Source organism: Balearica regulorum, chromosome 9, assembly GCF_011004875.1.
Source record: "Balearica regulorum gibbericeps isolate bBalReg1 chromosome 9, bBalReg1.pri, whole genome shotgun sequence".
In the NCBI taxonomy this organism is placed as follows: domain Eukaryota; kingdom Metazoa; phylum Chordata; class Aves; order Gruiformes; family Gruidae; genus Balearica; species Balearica regulorum.
The window spans coordinates 14050155-14064515 of record NC_046192.1 but is presented as its reverse complement, the minus strand read 5'-3'; the positions used below and the strand labels follow the sequence as shown (position 1 = coordinate 14064515).

The 14361-nt window shown below is 38.8% G+C and overlaps 1 long non-coding RNA gene across 2 annotated transcripts in view; it reads left to right on the top strand.

The window, feature by feature from the left end:
- LOC142602925 (uncharacterized) overlaps positions 1-14055 on the top strand; it is a 72874-nt gene extending 58819 nt beyond the window's left edge. The window contains exons 8-10 of one of the 2 annotated variants that reach the window (XR_012836779.1): positions 3509-3630; positions 12114-12214; positions 12954-14055. This is a non-coding gene — a long non-coding RNA (uncharacterized LOC142602925). Of the gene's footprint in view, positions 1-3508; positions 3631-5212; positions 5379-12113; positions 12215-12953 lie in introns of those variants that run through there. The other variant, XR_012836780.1, reaches the window with a different exon arrangement.
- Positions 14056-14361: the final 306 nt, after the last annotated feature.

Sequence of the window (14361 nt, the reverse complement as noted above, 5' to 3'; positions counted from 1 at the left end):
AAGAAAGTCACAGGACAGATTCATTGCATACATTTTACATGGACAAACCAGAGCTGTCTGCAGTCTAGGAGCAGATTGGAGCAGACCACGAGTGGCAGTGGTCCACTGATGAAACAACAACCAAAATATTGTTCAAACAGAAAACGGATTGCATTTACTCTCTGTCTTGTTGAAGGCAGTTGCTGTCTTGGCTGCAGAAGGAATTTGACTGAGCCCTGAACATGTAGACCAAAACTAAATCATAACCAGAGTCTGTCTGAAATCTTGTCTGCCAGCAAGCACAACAGAAATTATGTCTGTCCAAGCGCTGCTGCTGCGGAGTTAAGATGTATCGTAACAATGAGCTGCCTCACTAATTCTAACTGAAGGCAGGAGTCTTGGCTGCCTGCTTGTGACTGCATGTAACCTTTTCAAAAGCACCCAAATATCTTAAGAGCCTGAATCTCATTGAAAGTCAGATAGCTGAAGGGTGACTAACATAAACAACAGTCTAAATGCAGCGAGATTGCCTGGAATGGTCTCATAAATCTCAGAGCTTTCCTTCTACCCAAGTTTTGGCAGTTGTACTCCGTGGAAGTTGCATAGTGGCTGGCTGAGTGTTAAACACTGTTTAGTTGGCCAAATCTGGCTGATTTTGGAAGAGGGCAGTGGCTGCTAATTTTTTTCAGCCTCCCATCATCCCTCCTTGCCTATGCCTGTTGACCTTCTCTGGGACTTTGCACTGGCCCCATGATGTTGGTCTGTAGGTGTGTGGTGCTGCACGTATGCATCACGTGCTACCCGAGTTGGTGGTGAGTGTGGAGTGTTCTCACAAAACGTGCAGCATGCCAGCTCTCTTTAGTTCAGTGAGGACTGGAGGGTTTTTTTTTCCTTGTGGATCTTTTACATGCAAGTCAGGCTTCACATAGCCCACAGTCAAAAAAAAAAAAAAAAAGAAAAAAAGAAAAAAAAAAAGAAATCCTCCACTACAGAGACAAATAGCAACATGTGGCTGGAAGATAACAGAAACGTACTTGCAAGTGCAAAAATTAAATATGGAAATATGAAAATGAGGGATTTTTTTTTTTTTAAGCAAAAGAACTGATTCACTTGTCATCGCTGGAAATTACATGGGGCTTTATTTCCTTAGCAGCCCATCTCAGAAAAGGAAAACAGAAAAAAAAAAAAAAGTCCATAGATAAGAAGTACCATCACAGTACCCTGTCTTTTTGGTTGGCTCTGGCAGTGGGAGCCTTTTGCAAAACTTTGCAGCCGGCCTGAAAAACAACAACAACAAAAAGATAAAGGCAAAAGTCCATATTAGAACAAAATGTGCAGAATGCAGATGTGCAGTCTTCCTGCCGTCCCCTCTCTGTCTCCACTCTTGCTGCAATGTCACACCTTCCTGAGAAAGACTGGATTTATCTTAAAAGACTGTTTCTTCATTTTCCACTGTCATTTTCCGCAGCTCCTCCCTCCCTCCCTCCGCGTCCCTTCTCCCTGTCTGTAGCCCCTACCTTTGCCAGATATTTAATGTAAAAATGATTACCTCAGCTTCTTGCAGGCTCTGCCCCTGCTCTGCGGTGGCTTGAACAAGCTGCCTGGTTGCTGCAAAAAAAATCACGGTGCTCAGCAACGAGGCTGGTTGTCTCTGAACCACATCATGCTGGAGTTCGCAGTTAAGAGCTGCCTCCAGGAGCAGCAGAGCGATAGAGATACAGACTCTAGTGTTAAAGATGCAGACTGCTGGGATCATTCTGTTGCTTCTCCTGCTAATGAGTCAGCCTGTATTTACAGAGGAATAAACTAAAAAAACACCCGTGATCCTGTAATTTTCATCAGTCCCAAGGAAATCAAGTTATTGAAGTATTTTTTAGTAGGGAAGAAAATTAGTTATCTAGGCTTCCTCTTCTTATGCAAGGGTTTTGTACGAATTTTGCCCATATTGCATTTTAAAGTACATGGGGCTGGGACTATCTCTCACCAGGGGCCTTTGCTGTGTCAGGTACAATTAGAAACCAAGGCTAATTGGAGTCAATATTCCAATATAAGTAGTACAGCAATAAGGAAATGAGCTTTCATTTTAAGGTAACTGGTCCTGGCCTGTGTGTGGAAGCAGTCCTGACTTTGGAAACAAGTACAGTCCCATTTTGCACATATGGAAACCAAATTTTCAGGGTGCAAAAATGAGCAGTGACATATTGAGTTTACCTACCTGAACACATCCCAGAAACTGCAAGTGCTCCAAGTCTGAGGCTGTATTGTTTGCCCTTTAAAACACGAGGAAACGCTTTAAAAAAAAAAAAAAAATTGTTTGATAGTTAATTAGCTTCAACATTACCCAGTAAAGGCAGCTTTCCATTAAACAACAAATAAAGAATCTAAAATTAGAGTGATTTATCAGTCCCATGCTGTACAACCAGAGCCTCACGACAGCCCAGGCTTTGTGGAGGGGAGCATGGCTCTGCGGTGCACCAGGAAAGGCAGCGGCTATGCCATTCGTTCTTTAGCCATTAGAAATACTTAGGGAATCACGGTCCAATCTCCTTCCCATCTGACTAATAACAAGTTGTGCTTCAGAGCACGCTGTTGTGAAGACTGGAGAAGGCAGGACTGTAGTTCAGCCTATAGTGGTGCATGCCAGCCATGCTCAGCCTTCAGAGCAAAGTGATCACTAGTGCACAGGGAAAAGAGCCAGGCTTTTTTGTGTGTGTGTGTGTTGTAACATCAAGACTCCAAACAAAGCAGAATGTGCGACAACCCTAACGTCGCTGGTGAGCAGAAGGTCCTCTCTAGGACTGCTCTTGCTTGGCTGTTGTCACTATGTTATTCTCCCACTTTTCTGTTAGTGAAATCACATTGAAACACTATTGAAATAGTCCCAGCTTACAGGATGATGTGATGGCAACGTGGTGGACTCAGAAGAGGCTTGTGCTCAACAGGTCAGTGCCCGAGAGGCTTCCAAGATGATGTATCCTGGTTAACAAGGTGCTCATGACCCTGAGCAATGGGCATATGAACACAGAAGAGAGTAATCCGAGACAGAGGATAACTTGCTTTTTTATATTTCATATTAGTCTAAAGAAAATAGGTTTTCCTTTCTCTTGACAGAGTAATATCATTCTCCAGATGAGGTAGGCATCCTTTTACTGTACCTCATTTGGTCGTCTTCGTCGCCCATACGCCCTGTTCCCCCAATTTGTGCTCTACTTTATATTTACTATTCTCTACTTGTTTCCTCTACTTTGAGACATCGTTTTCTCTGCTTCCCTCTCTTTATGTTTACTTATTCCTTACAATGCTTCTCTTATTAAATTTTTTCTTCCACTTGACTAGCTCCTTTCCAATCATTTTTATTCTCTAGAGAGTGCCTATAATTTTCCTGGGCTAGTAACAAACCTCTGATTGACCACTCCTCAGCTTTGAAGAGTGTCTTTTAGCATCTCAGCTGTACAGACTGTGTACCTTAACTTATCTTCATCTTCTTCTGACATACAGTTCCTCTAACCACGCTTTCTGGTTTCCACAGGTCAACTGGTCATATTTAGAGAACCTGGAAGGGTAACCTGCTTTGAAGGTTTGTACTACCTGCTCATTTCCTGAACGGGAAACTGCCAAGTTTCATCTCCTCCCTACCACAGTTAACTCCAGGTATTTGTTCAATATTTTATGAGTCAGAAGGAGATTACAGGAGAGACTATTTCTTGTCTTTAAAGGGTGCACAAAATGGTAAATGTCTTTCGTTTTGCCTACTCCTGATTGGGTCCAGAGAGGTGGGAAAGTGGAGATCCAGACACTTCCATAACTTCTTGGACAATTTCAGCAATGAGAGAGGATTGGTCTGGTCCATCCTGCAGCTCCCCATGATGCTATAAGTGCAATGAACAGATAGGCCTGATTGACTGCAAGCGCTGGAGTAGTTTATCTTTCCCTGGCTTGGCAAGGGCTTGGTGGACACCTAGTCAATCAAAGTACTGCACGCACTTTGAACCAAAGACAAATCAGTCTCCTCCTTTAATATGCTGAGCATTCATCACCGCATTTCAGATCACATGCTTCTTGGAATGACTCCTGAAAGAAGGCACAGATAAAAAATAGAGTCCAATTCAGGTGTATAATGGACTCTTTGTATATGACTCGTCTTGTGAATATGGGGAGGTCATAAAAAACTGCACAGAATTAACATGCAGTAAGTTAAGTTCGTACCTCATATATTAAATAAATAGCCGCTCTGCTAGAGAAATACATACACATAGAGAATATGTTCAAAAAATATACAGATAGGAGGCAGTTTCATGTGCCTGTAAAGACTTTGTTGTCAATAGACCCACAGAATAATATCTGTCGTTCCAGAAATGAGATCAGGGATCAAAAATGTTTTCACAGTTGCAAAAGTAATGAAGAAAAGCCTGCAATCTCTGCCTCATTGCGGGAGTAACTCCTGGCCCCACTTTCCCTTTTAGTGGAGAGATGGGTGTTGCTGGGTTGGTAGGAATGTATTTTGTCTTAATAATACAGTCTTTGATAACTTGTGGGAGGTCTTCAGTGGGAAACTTCCACGAACACTATGACCATAAGAGTTTTATCAGCTTTTATGAGAGCAAAATGAGCTTTGTGATGTTTATTCAGTGCTTTGCCCTTTTTTTGAAAAAACTTTGGAATTATCTATCATTTAAAACCAAACAAAAAAAACCCAAAAAAACCCTCCTGCTCTCTAGTTCTTGTAGTTTCAGTTAAAAAAAAAAAAAAATATCCGTGAATACAACCCAATGATGATTAAAAGTGAGGGATATTATTAGGAACATTGCAAGGTGAGAATTGCTGTATTGTACCAGGGAAGTGGTCTATGTATTGCAGCACCGCACCTCTGGCAGTAGCCAGCGTCTGAGGATTCAGTTGAGTTTTGATAGCAAATGAGGACTACACTGTTCCAGACCTAGGTCTCCTCTTATTTGCCGGTAATTTAAGTTAACTATTGTAATGCTGGAGATCCTTGTATTGTACAAACATCTGACTTTGGTATTTAATCTGACTTTGGTGAAATATCATGGTATTGCATATCAACAGTCTAAATGCCCAAAGTGAGAAAAAAAGGGTTTCCTTTTATTGGTTTTGAATTTGCATCTCTCTCTTATCACCGCTTGTCCTTGTGTTACAAAACAAGGAGAACAGAAGCACTAGATCTGTATTCTCTAAACCAGCCACGGTTTCACATACTTTTATCCTGTTCCAGAGGAAGCTGTGCTATTGTTTTATACAATGCCAGTAGTACCACAGTACTTCAAACAGTTCTGTGAAATGCAGTTCCTTCTATTCCCTCTCTTATCATTTTCTATGACATTAGAAAAGATCCTGAGCCCAAAAGGTTGGATTAAGATCTTCACTTCTTCAACAGCTGAGGTCAGTGGCTACTATCATTTGGTTTGCACTTCTTACTCAGTCTGAGACAGGTTACAAATAGACTCCCGCAACCTAACAAGCAAGCAGCTGTTTCTGCTGTTGTGCTCCTAATGAGTGACCCCTAAAGAAGGTAATTTCTTTTCTCTTATCCATTACGTAGCATCAAAACCTGAATTAAAAACTTTCCGTAGTTTTAAGAGGTCTTTCCTTAATGCTGGGCTCCTTGAGTAAGCTATGCACCTGATACTACTCAGACCCTAATTACTGTAAGTCAGGCACTTATTTCTTTCTACAAGAAACCCTTTTGTGTTATTAAAATACAAAAATGTCTAACTGACTGACTTCCATATAAAGGGGGAAGGGAAGGAGCCACACATAACTTGAGTTACTCGAGCATAAGGTATTTTTATTCAATTGAGCCCTTTAGTTCAGATTAGGATCATAGCTTCCTTTGAATGTACAAGTTACTTTGAGTTCTTAGTTCAGTGTTGAAAAACTAACACTTCTAGACATCCCTGACAAGTTCAAATAAAAATCCATTAGGATCTTCTGAATTTAAATCTCACTGGAAAGTTGAATTTACAAAAATGCCTGTCTACAGTGTGTATGAATCGTTACAGGAAAACAAGAACACACGTTAAGGCAGCATGGGAAAAGTCTTATTTGTACTTTGCACCTTAATATTGGGAGAAGAGCAGCTGTAAGTGATAGCAAACAAATTTGTAACGGATTCTGAGGAAATAGTGGAAAGATTTTGCTTATCATGAAGAGTGCATTTTTTCTTCTTATATCAATGTGTAGTAAGAGGCAATTGCATCAGTGTCAGATTCTTTTGGAAGACTATCGATTGGTTTATTTATTTGTACATATATGACAAGGGAAATATTTCTTTATAATTTAATAGTCATATAATAATAATAAATGACACATTATGCTTTTACTCCACTGGCTTCACAAAGAAGACCAGTGTTTTAACAGATGGATAAGTCAGAACTGACCAGGAAGGAAAAAAAAAAAAAAAAACAAAACAAAAACAAAACCAAAAAACCACCTCCTTTAAAACTAATACATCTCAAGGAGGCTGTAATTATTTCCTTCTCTGTGACTTACAGCAACATATTGAAAGTTAATAAAGATAAATGTAACATTTAGTGGGTAATAAGAGATTGTGGAAGGAAATAAACAAACCTAGGATATAGTGCATCTAAGTAAACACAAAGGTTGTAAAACCTTCAAACTCAAATATCAAGAGCACTGCAAATTAATGCTGCACACAATAGACCCTTTGGAAGCTAACTTAATCCACCCCCATGTATCTACATGAGGGCCATGCATAACAATGCATGAGCTGGATTTCCATTAGAGTTTCCTCTGCAGGCTGTCAGTTGTTTGAAGAAATAACAATTTCCTAGGCATGAAAGCTTTTTCAGAATGTTCCCACTGATGTGTAATAAAAGTGACTTTACTTTTTTTCCTTCCCCCCTCTCACTCAGCCCCTCCCCCCGAGATGTGACTTTGGGGGGAAGAGGATGGACTTAGACCCTCGGCCCCCCACCAGTTTACCTTTCCTGGATTATCAGTGCAGGTGTTAAAATAATTGAAGGTGTGGTAGGAGATACAACCCCTAATAGCTTTTCCTATATGGAGATTACCTAGGTAGAGAATGCCAGAGTACCTGAAGAATAGGCATGTGAGTACCTTATTAACATAGCACCATTCAGCGGCAGCTGCATATCTGGAAAAAAAACCCTTTAAAGAGCCTATTCATCTATGTTAATGGGCCCATTGCACAGTACATTGTGTGGGAAATTAAGTCTCTGGCTGTGAACTTCCTGTGCTGTGCAAGCTGCCTTGACTCTTTTTTATTGCTTCAGTGTTATTATCTCCTCCTGGAAATAAAAACAATCATGTTCTCACATTTGAGAAGCCAAAACATTCCCAGATAACAAACTGGTTGAAAGTTTCTTTTGTTTCCCTTATTAAGTGAAAAAATATGTTTTGAAATTAAAGTAAACCCTAAATTAACATCAAAGCCCATCAAATTAGCTGAGCTGTCATACGCATGACAATGTTGGGTTTTCTTTTTTTTTTTTTCCCCCTCCCCTGTAAAATACACAATTTAAATTGCTTTCCTATTTATTGTTCCTTCCTTGGAATTAATTTTTGCCACAAAATATGTTAATTTATTCAAATGAGACATGATTTTTGAATGTTTAACTGGCAAAAGAACTGCTTTCCTGCTGAAAGACCGAGGTAGAAAAGAACATATTTTTTAAAGCATTTCTCCAAAATATAGCCCCTTTCCATTTTGACACAGAGTGGACCAATTCTTTAAAAGTAGATCTGGAAAAGTATACCCCCCAAAAAAGGAAATTTTGCTTATTGAACTTATTTTCAAGCTGTGTCATGAATTTGAGAGTAATATATGATGTTGTGCAGCCTATATCACCTTCAAGAAAGAATTATCATCAAATATTTAAACAATTTTTCATCCTTTCTTTATAATCCGAATGCTGCGCATTGCATCATCGTCATCATTATCATCATTATCTTCATCATGCTGATAAAAGAAAGGGCTAATGATCAATACTAACTGATTACAACTCAATTAAGGAGGATCATTTCAGTGTAAATTTTTTCTTAATCTTGCCTCTTCCAGTTCTTCCGCATTTTCAAGTCAACTTAATATGTTCTACTATTTAACATGTTTAATGAGCATGTTGGAATATAAGTAAAATCATCATTTAATGTGCTGTATTGCTTCCATGGTGCATACTTAACTTTCCCTTGGACAACACTAATATATAAAGAGCAACCAAAAAAAATGCAAACTCTTGCTGTTAGAAAATGAGAGTTCTTGATGTAAATTGCAATAGAATTTAGCTCTTCAGATAAGCAGCTATCTACAAGCACTGTAAAGATGGCTAGGAAAAGCTGAAGTAGAGCTGATTCTCTCCAAACAAGTTACAAGTAGAGAGAGTGGAAGGAATCCAGTGTGGAAGGAGCCTCCTAATACAAATCATCACTTTATCCAGTCTGTTTGCACAGACTTCCCTTGCACCCATCCTATTATTTTTCTTCAAAATTTTATCTGTGAACTCCCCGGGGCAGGGATGGTTTGGTACACACAGTACTTTGCTCTGTTCTCTATGCTTGATAGTGCTCAACAGTGTTATCGTAATGCAAGTTAATGTTGTTGCTGGTAGGGACTGCACTGAGTGCTCTTTGGGTATCTGCAAGTCTGACAAGTGGTGATACAGTAATATCAGAGAGGAAATCAATATTTCATATTAGTTAATGTTTTAATTATGGAAATCCTTCCCTTAATGCTATTTCTTAACTAAGGTCACCACAAATTGTATTCTGTTCAGCTCATCTTTCAGTGCTTTCAGTGGCACTCTGAATTACACCTTCCTGACATTTAGATATTGGAATATTAAACAGATTTCTCTTTCCAGTCCAGTCCAACACTTTGTTCACAATGCAAGCCATCTGGGAATGTGCACCCATTAATGCTCTGGGAGGCACTGTTAAGAGTTTGCATATTTTAAAAAGTTAGAGAAAATTAGAATTGCAGGAAGACCAACACATGGCACTCTCATTGCATCAGTAGATTTGACATCAACATCATTACTTTTTTTTACAGTGGAATTTTGCATTGTATTTTTTTCCCTCTGTTCATACATTTATTTTTTAAAACAACTTGCAAGTTCTTTTTTTTTTTGACTGGCATTTTGCAGGTTTTATAGTGTGTTGCTCAGAGTTTAAAAATATACAGTGAAGTTCCAAGGTAGTCATTCCCATTTAGCCATTTTTACACAGCAATGTTATTTTTATATAGCAAGTCTGCTGTTGGCATTTCAAGAATCACAGAGAGGCCAGTAATTTGGGCGCAAGCAAAATTTTTTGAAACAGTTCCTGTAAAGATAATTCAGATTAATGGGCCATTTACAGTCTTGCTAACCTACTAACTGGCTATGTGCTCTAGGTAATCAGGGTGACATTACTGCCGGCACAAAAATGACATCTCGTCATCAGAAATTTTCTTCATTGGCATGGAAAATGCCAGGCACATCACCTCTGACTGTGTGGCCACCACATCTATTAACCTTATTGATTTGGAGTCACGCTGTGCCACACTGGAAAACTGCTCCCTGCTGAAAGACTCAAGTGGATCAATCCTGAACCATGAACAAAAACTCAATAACAAAATGTAGTAGGCACCTTTCTCCATTAAGTATTCCTCAAAGTAAATCACCTTAGAGAACATCACCATGAGGAACTTCCCTTGGGATTCTGTGATCTCCCAGAAACTAATGGTGAAAAATAGCAAAATAGGAAGGGAAAGATGTTGATATTGCTAAAGTTATTTTATATCACTTGATTTTGTTCTCAAATATCTTTCTATAATGATATTTTAATTTTATGCATTAACTCAATTCCCCTTTCTAAACCTTAAAAATCTCGCTGTTTGTTTTTAATGATGATTGTCCCTGGTATGTCATCCAGTGACAGGCGACTCTGAAAAAGAAAGTTTTTTCTCCTTTATGAACCCTTCAGCATTTTCATGTATTTATCAGCATTTATTTTTGAGAGCCTCATTGTGATAGGACTTGAAAATGAAACAAGCCATCCAGCTCCTTTCAGCCTCATACAGTTAACAAAGGCGGCAACAAAAGGAGTTCCAGAGCTTCATATTTCCTGACAAAAGATAGAGGACTGCAGCAAGCCCCATTCATATTTAAATGTTCCTGGCTTTGGAATTAAAAGTCCATCTTTCATGTTACCATTTCCGTTCCTTACTTTTTTTGTTGATGTTTGCCGGCAATGAAAACTATGTCCCAAACATTAGTGTGACTCTTCAGGTCAGTCCGCAGAACGTCTGTTCCCAGAAAATATTCCTTGTCAAAGACAACTGAGGCTTTCTTAAAGAGCAGTTGCACATTGCTATAGTTTTTAAATTGTCTTGGAAAACTCATTTAAGGACAAGCAAAGTGTGGGTACAACCACTCTGTGCACATGTGAGTAATGACTGGTTATAGCTGAGTAAGTTTTATTAAAGCCAGTGGGACCCCTCTCCTCAGGAAAGATGTAAGGGGGGACAGGACAGGATAGTTTCTGTTGCTCGGTACTGTGACAACAATATTTTTGCCCAAGGGTCTGATCTGAAAACTTGACAGCTAAAACCTACGGGCACAGGGTTTAATTTTGCATTGGTTTTGGAGTTAATGAATAGAGCAAAGTTCATTAAAAATACTCCTTGCACTATCTTTAGTCATGCCTAACTTCTGTATATTTATCTATATTAAACATTTTAATATTTTATTTCAAAGAAAATTCTGGATTATGCAAAGAAGGGAAAAGAAACTGCAGTGACATATTAGAAAATATTGTCAGTTACTTGGAAAAAGGGGGTTTCTCAAAGCCATGTAAAAGTCTGGAAAGTGTTCTTTTTATTCCTTAGGAAATAACCCTGGGTTTCTAATTAATATCATGAAATTAAGGCCATTTATCTGAAAAACTGAAAAAAGATCTATATATGCTCCAAAGTTCAGTGTTTGTCCCTGAGCTCTAATATGGGATATACTGTGCGAAAGTCTAACATGGGATACACCATATATCATCTCTATTTAGAGCCCCTAGGCAGGAAGTATGGATAAAAAAATAATCAAAATTACTGTTTTTCTTTACTGAAAGCTCTCTAAGGAATTCATTGGAATGAGTTCTGTCTGCCCATCTAATTGATAATTATTTAATTAGCAATTTATAATGATAATGGGATTTTACCCCCCACCAGTCCATCTTGTCTGTAAGAAAAATATAAGTAGACAACCTTATGTATTACTTTACCACTTTTGGCAGTTGGCACAAGATATTGTGGGCCAGCGTTGCGATTCCCTACAGTTAAACCATAAAAGCAATGTATTCATATATTTCCTTTGCCCACAGTGTTTCCTTTTCTCATTACTGTGGGTGACTGGCATTCTCACAATGCGTGTGGGTGCACAGGCTTGTTGTGTCACCATGGACAGTTCTAAGAGCAGCTTCATTAGTTCTTTTTACAACAAAAGCTAGGGTTTTTTTCCTGCCTTCTCTTTCTTTCCCTTAGTTGGCATGCGGGTTGAATTTTTCTTGGACCCCCTGCTTGACTTTTTTTTTAGAGCTCCTTTTGAACAGTGCAGCAGTGTGAACACTAGGAATTGTAACTGATAGACTGTTTGCAGGAGAACTCATGAAAGTTCTCTTTGTTCACTTCACATCAACCAGGTTTATGCAGACCCTCCCCCACCTCAGCCAAACAGGGAAAAGGAAATCCACTTTTAATTATACATTGATGGGAATCACTGTATAGTGAAATTGCATTAAGTGGAGAATTCCCACTTTATAGTCTTTTATCTAAGAATCCAAAAGAAGCACTGGCGTAAAAAAAAAAAAAAAAGGATATGCAAGCGTAGACTCCCCAATATATAGCCAAGCCTGACTAATTTAAATCAATTTGCCAACGCCACTTCCAGTCTCAATAAAAAATTTCAACAGTATCTTTGCACTGTGAGTGTGTCTTGTCTTTAGACCTTGAGCCTGGAAGGTCTTATTTTTGAGACCTTACCAAAAAAATTATATAAAAAAAAAAATTCCCCAAAACAATGGTTTTTTAATGTGAAAAGGAAGATTTGCAAGTGTAAAGTACTTTTAAAATTTGAACTGATGATACTTTTTCCCTTTTTCTCCCTCAGATAAGCATATTCAAGAAATTGTGTAGAAGAGTCCTAAGGGCAAAAAGAAAGGAGATCTATCTGGTGGCAGAATGAAAAGATTACACAACCTTGCAAGAAGTGTAAGTAAACAAGAGAAGCACTTTGTGTCATTTTATGCTGTTGTGCCCAGTGAAACGAATGGAAAATTTTTCAGCAGTACTACAGGGACCTTTGAGATTATAAATCATTTGAGTAATCTGCTAATAAATATGTAATATTAATTTTCTTAGACTTTTTAAAATTAATATCACAAGATACCATTAACATAGTGACAACAATGCAGGATCTTCAGCTTTACTGTGTATACTATTAAAGTTTACTATGGTTATATTTGCCTTTTGAATCTTCCAGTACAGAAAGAAAATATTGACGATTTTCTCAAACATTTAGTCAGGAAAGGCATTTTTTGGAAAGTGTTCTTGAAGGTCATTTTTTACATTCTTTCTCAGATTGCTTTAGCTTAGTTGTCCCAATTCATTTATTTTATACAGTTTAGGCAACTGGTTTTTTTAATATTTCCTGAGAAAAAATGTTAACACCTGTGAAAGAAGTGTTGTGAAGTCCAAAGAAAGAGTAGTCTACCTAGAAACAGCTCATGACAATTACAAGTAGTCAAGAAAAATGTTAAATAAGGACATAATTAAACAGTCATGTAAAGGGACTGGGGGGGCAGGGGGGAAGGAAAAGATGTCCATGGATGTTAGGAGGCATTTTGGCCTGCCAAATGGAAGAAGCCACATGATATCGATAAATCTCATCTCAAAGACAAAATCCTGATTACATCAAGGTCAAAGACAACACTGCAATTCTGTCTTGCAGATGCTCCAAGGACGCGTTGCACTGGTGATGGGCCCGTGTCTTCTGAAACCCAATCTAAGCACTACATGTAAGTAAAGCCTGAGAAAACTCCATCCAGTTTCCACCACCAATACTGACATACACTCCTCTGCTGCGTGATCAAGTCACAAATGTGTGACTAATATTCCTTTTGTCCCCATTCAGATTGGGACTTCTATCTCAGCACTGTCCCAGGTTTTCTTCCAAGACTCCTTCAAAAATAAGTTTATTTCTTCCTCAGCAAAAGTTTGCACAAGAGCAAAGCACGTGGGTGTAGCCAGGAACGACAAGGAGCTGAATGAGGCAGAAATTAAAAATTATGTTGTCTTAAAGGAACTGACTCGGAACTAGTCCATGACTAGTCTAGAGTATCCAGTACACAACAAAACAACAGCCTCATACCTGATAAGCATCCACTGAACTTCCTTCCTCTCCTCACCTGCAGTCCCCCAAGTTATCTGCAGAAGTGTGTAGTGACAACTGAAGTTCTAAAAACACCAGGAGTTTTCCATGACTTTTTGGGCTTGTTTGTTTATTTACCAGAGCCAAGAGCTCGCATGAGTTTCCAATTTGAAAATAAGTCTGAATCCAAGTTTGTGAGATTACGAGTCAGTCCATCAAGGGTCTGCTATACCAGAATGGGAACAGCGTAATTTCCCAGATGCTCATATTTTCAAAGAAGTAATAAGGAAAACAGGAGGTATTTAACAGCTAAACACTAATTCTTTTGGAGATTTTTTGGCAAAACTAAGGTACCTTATGATGTTATACCACATGAGGCAATTTGTAAAGGTTCATTAATCCCCAGGGAAGAGAAGGAAAGGAATCTTAAAACACAGAATAGGCAGCAGGTCAGCTTCTAACCCAATGAGCTTTCACTGTGGCCAACCACTAAATGACACGGAAGCATGGAAATTAAGGCCAAAGTAGCTGTGGCAGGAGTAAATGTTCTTTCAGGTCTGGGGAGGCTGAGCCATGCAAAGGAGCCTCAAGAAAAAGACTACAGGGGAACAACTGATGCACAGCAGGAGTTGCCTGGAAGTGGTGCCTCTCTGCCTGCTGTGAGGGAATCATCCAGGGAGAAAAAGATGGGAATGAAACTGACTTGGGAAAGGGTGAAGGGGGGGGCCTGAAAATAAAAAGATATCTCAGAAATACGTTTCTGCTGAGAATAAAGCTGCTGAGATGGATAATATTCTTACAACAAAAGAGATTTTAAAAATGTAGGAACATTTTCTTGTCATGACTGTGTTGTCTGGATTCTCTATAGCTCTCCTAGCAATAGACCAGGGCCACTCCTTGCCTTCAGTGAAGTTACTCATTCATTTACTCCCTCATTCAGTTTAGAATCAGGACTTTTTTCTGTAAAGTTCAGAAAGATGTAGTTCAG